The sequence below is a fragment of the Borostomias antarcticus genome (genome assembly GCF_949987555.1).
Source record: "Borostomias antarcticus genome assembly, contig: scaffold_256, whole genome shotgun sequence".
Classification (NCBI taxonomy): Eukaryota; Metazoa; Chordata; class Actinopteri; order Stomiiformes; family Stomiidae; genus Borostomias; species Borostomias antarcticus.
The window spans coordinates 80,388-85,387 of NW_028176509.1; the positions used below are offsets into that span (position 1 = coordinate 80,388).

General features: G+C 55.5%; 1 protein-coding gene across 1 annotated transcript in view; it reads right to left on the reverse strand.

The window, feature by feature from the left end:
* Positions 1-5,000, reverse strand: part of prom2 (prominin 2) — a 30,700-nt gene that overhangs the window by 20,938 nt on the left and 4,762 nt on the right.

The window sequence follows — 5,000 nt, forward strand, 5'->3', positions numbered from 1 at the left end:
ACCTACACTACCACACACTTCTACACAACCACACCTACACTACCACACAACCACACCTACACTACCACACACTTCTACACAACCACACCTACACTACCACACACTTCTACACAACCACACCTACACTACCACACACTTCTACATAACCACACCTACACTACCACACACTTCTACATAACCAGACCTGTCTATCTCCACACTTCTACATAACCACACCTGTCTATCTCCACACTTCTACATAACCAGACCTATCTATCTCCACACTTCTACATAACCAGACCTATCTATCTCCACACTTCTACATAACCAGACCTATCTATCTCCACACTTCTACGTAACCAGATATGCAGCACTGCCGATCTGAAAGATTGATTCATTATTACCATGGATCGGTATTGGGATTGATCAAGGGAGAATGTGAAATATCAGCCACGAACTCAGCGAGTTATCCGAGATGCGGCAGCAGCAGCCAGAGCTCCTGCTGGCGGGATGTGTATCATTGTGTGTCATTGTTGTTCTGGTTCGTGTGAGTGATGTGTATCGTTGAGTGTCATTGTTGTTCTGGTTCGTGTGAGTGTTTCATTTCAGGGGGAAGTTAGAGGAGGTCGATTGTCCAGGTCGAGAACGGGGAGGAGGAAGTAGAGATAGTTCTGTGCCCCTCGCCTTCTTTTCTAGTTCTCCCTCTCTCCCTCTCTCTCTCTCTCTCTCACAGCCTGGTGAGGACCGGGGCTCCACGCAGGCGACACCAAGCTGTGAGTAATGAGGAGGGGGGGGGGGGTGGGAGAGGGTTAGGGAGAGGGTTGACTAACCCTAACCCTAATCTTCACCTCAGTTCTTTTAGAGAAAGAGAGAGAGAGAGAGTGTGTGTGTGTGTGTGTGTGTGTGTGTGTGTGTGTGTGTGTGTGTGTGTGTGTGTGTGTCTGTGTCTGTGTGTGTGTGTGTGTGTGTGTGAGCCTGTCAGATGGATCTCCTCTCTGGTTTGTTAGTTAAATCAAACCCAACCAGGCAGAATCATGCAGAATAGAGTCGTCACGGATACTGGAACAGTGTTTACATCTTCATTTCTTTCATCCAAAGCCACTTAGAACCAGGACATTAGAACCTCCCCGTCATCGTCCGTAAAGTGACATCAGCAGTCTCCGCGCTAGATCACACACACACACTATTACACACATCACATGATGGATACTGTGTACGTGGTCTGTAAACAAAGACCACGAGTCAATCATCTCAGTCCTTCGTTGGGAAAGACACACAAACACCTTATCAGCCCAGTTAACCATTAACCACCTCTATTACTAAGTTAACTCTTAGTCCAGCCCTCACTCTCTTCTTTCTGGACCACTGGGATGTGTGTGATTTACATGAAGCGCACGGCTGACTTCGCCAAGTCAGTCAAGTGAAGAGTATCTCCCGATAAACAAAAGAGCCATTCAAATGAGCCCTCCCTCCAGGACCTGCACGCCTCACGACCCTAAAACTACCTCCCTCTAGGACCTGCACACCTCCAGGACCCTAAAACTACCTCCCTCCAGGACCTGCACGCCTCAGGACCCTAAAACTACCTCCCTCTAGGACCTGCACACCTCCAGTACCCTAAAACTACCTCCCTCTAGGACCTGCACACCTCAGGACCCTAAAACTACCTCCCTCCAGGACCTGCACGCCTCACGACCCTAAAACTACCTCCCTCCAGGACCTGCACACCTCAGGACCCTAAAACTACCCCCCTCTAGGACCTGCATGCCTCAGGACCCTAAAACTACCCCCCTCCAGGACCCTAAAACTACCCCCCTCCAGGACCTGCACGCCTCCAGGACCCTAAAACTACCCCCCTCCAGGACCTGCACGCCTCCAGGACCCTAAAACTACCCCCCTCTAGGACCTGCACGCCTCAGGACCCTAAAACTACCTCCCTCTAGGACCTGCACACCTCACGACCCTAAAACTACCTCCCTCTAGGACCTGCACACCTCACGACCCTAAAACTACCCCCCTCCAGGACCTGCACGCCTCAGGACCCTAAACTACCTCCCTCTAGGACCTGCACACCTCACGACCCTAAAACTACCTCCCTCTAGGACCTGCACACCTCACGACCCTAAAACTACCTCCCTCTAGGACCTGCACACCTCACGACCCTAAAACTACCTCCCTCTAGGACCTGCACGCCTCAGGACCCTAAAACTACCTCCCTCTAGGACCTGCACGCCTCAGGACCCTAAAACTACCTCCCTCTAGGACCTGCACGCCTCACGACCCTAAAACTACCTCCCTCTAGGACCTGCACGCCTCACGACCCTAAAACTACCTCCCTCTAGGACCTGCACGCCTCACGACCCTAAAACTACCTCCCTCCAGGACCCTAAAACTACCCCCCTCTAGGACCTGCACGCCTCACGACCCTAAAACTACCCCCCTCTAGGACCTGCACACCTCCAGGACCCTAAAACTACCTCCCTCTAGGACCTGCACACCTCCAGGACCCTAAAACTACCTCCCTCTAGGACCTGCACACCTCCAGGACCCTAAAACTACCTCCCTCCAGGACCTGCATGCCTCACGACCCTAAAACTACCCCCCTCTAGGACCTGCACACCTCAGGACCCTAAAACTACCTCCCTCTAGGACCTGCACGCCTCACGACCCTAAAACTACCCCCCTCTAGGACCTGCACACCTCAGGACCCTAAAACTACCTCCCTCTAGGACCTGCACGCCTCCACCACCCTAAAACTACCTCCCTCTAGGACCTGCACGCCTCACAACCCTAAAACTACCTCCCTCCAGGACCTGCACGCCTCACGACCCTAAAACTACCCCCTCCAGGACCTGCACGCCTCACGACCCTAAAACTACCTCCCTCTAGGACCTGCACGCCTCAGGACCCTAAAACTACCTCCCTCCAGGACCTGCACACCTCACGACCCTAAAACTACCTCCCTCCAGGACCCTAAAACTACCCCCCTCCAGGACCTGCACGCCTCAGGACCCTAAAACTACCTCCCTCTAGGACCTGCACGCCTCACGACCCTAAAACTACCTCCCTCCAGGACCCTAAAACTACCCCCCTCCAGGACCTGCACACCTCACGACCCTAAAACTACCTCCCTCCAGGACCCTAAAACTACCCCCCCTCCAGGACCTGCACGCCTCCAGGACCCTAAAACTACCTCCCTCTAGGACCTGCACGCCTCACGACCCTAAAACTACCCCCCCTCCAGGACCTGCACGCCTCCAGGACCCTAAAACTACCTCCCCTCCAGGACCTGCACGCCTCAGGACCCTAAAACTACCTCCCTCTAGGACCTGCACGCCTCACAACCCTAAAACTACCTCCCTCTAGGACCTGCACGCCTCACAACCCTAAAACTACCTCCCTCTAGGACCTGCACGCCTCACGACCCTAAAACTACCTCCCTCCAGGACCTGCACGCCTCAGGACCCTAAAACTACCTCCCTCCAGGACCTGCACGCCTCAGGACCCTAAAACTACCTCCCTCCAGGACCTGCACACCTCACGACCCTAAAACTACCTCCCTCCAGGACCCTAAAACTACCCCCCCTCCAGGACCTGCACGCCTCAGGACCCTAAAACTACCTCCCTCCAGGACCTGCACACCTCACGACCCTAAAACTACCCCCCTCCAGGACCTGCACACCTCAGGACCCTAAAACTACCTCCCTCTAGGACCTGCACGCCTCAGGACCCTAAAACTACCCCCTCCAGGACCTGCACGCCTCAGGACCCTAAAACTACCCCCCTCCAGGACCTGCACACCTCAGGACCCTAAAACTACCTCCCTCTAGGACCTGCACGCCTCAGGACCCTAAAACTACCCCCCTCCAGGACCTGCACGCCTCAGGACCCTAAAACTACCCCCCTCTAGGACCTGCACACCTCACGACCCTAAAACTACCCCCCCTCCAGGACCTGCACGCCTCCAGGACCCTAAAACTACCTCCCTCTAGGACCTGCACACCTCAGGACCCTAAAACTACCCCCCCTCCAGGACCTGCACGCCTCCAGGACCCTAAAACTACCCCCCTCTAGGACCTGCACACCTCACGACCCTAAAACTACCCCCCCTCCAGGACCTGCACGCCTCCAGGACCCTAAAACTACCTCCCTCCAGGACCTGCACACCTCAGGACCCTAAAACTACCCCCCTCTAGGACCTGCACGCCTCAGGACCCTAAAACTACCCCCCTCTAGGACCTGCACGCCTCAGGACCCTAAAACTACCTCCCTCTAGGACCTGCACACCTCAGGACCCTAAAACTACCTCCCTCCAGGACCCTAAAACTACCCCCCTCTAGGACCTGCACGCCTCACGACCCTAAAACTACCCCCCCTCCAGGACCTGCACGCCTCCAGGACCCTAAAACTACCTCCCTCCAGGACCTGCACACCTCAGGACCCTAAAACTACCCCCCTCTAGGACCTGCACGCCTCAGGACCCTAAAACTACCCCCCTCTAGGACCTGCACGCCTCAGGACCCTAAAACTACCTCCCTCTAGGACCTGCACACCTCAGGACCCTAAAACTACCTCCCTCCAGGACCCTAAAACTACCTCCCTCTAGGACCTGCACGCCTCACGACCCTAAAACTACCTCCCTCTAGGACCTGCACACCTCACGACCCTAAAACTACCTCCCTCTAGGACCTGCACACCTCACGACCCTAAAACTACCCCCCTCCAGGACCTGCACGCCTCAGGACCCTAAAACTACCTCCCTCCAGGACCTGCACGCCTCAGGACCCTAAAACTACCCCCCTCCAGGACCTGCACGCCTCCAGGACCCTAAAACTACCCCCCTCCAGGACCTGCACACCTCAGGACCCTAAAACTACCTCCCTCTAGGACCTGCACGCCTCAGGACCCTAAAACGACCCCTCCCATCCCATCCCGGTCTCTGTGACCCACTCATCAGACCCTAACTCATGCCCCCCCACCCCCCCCTCCCCCCCCACTGACTACCCCTGCACCACTCCACC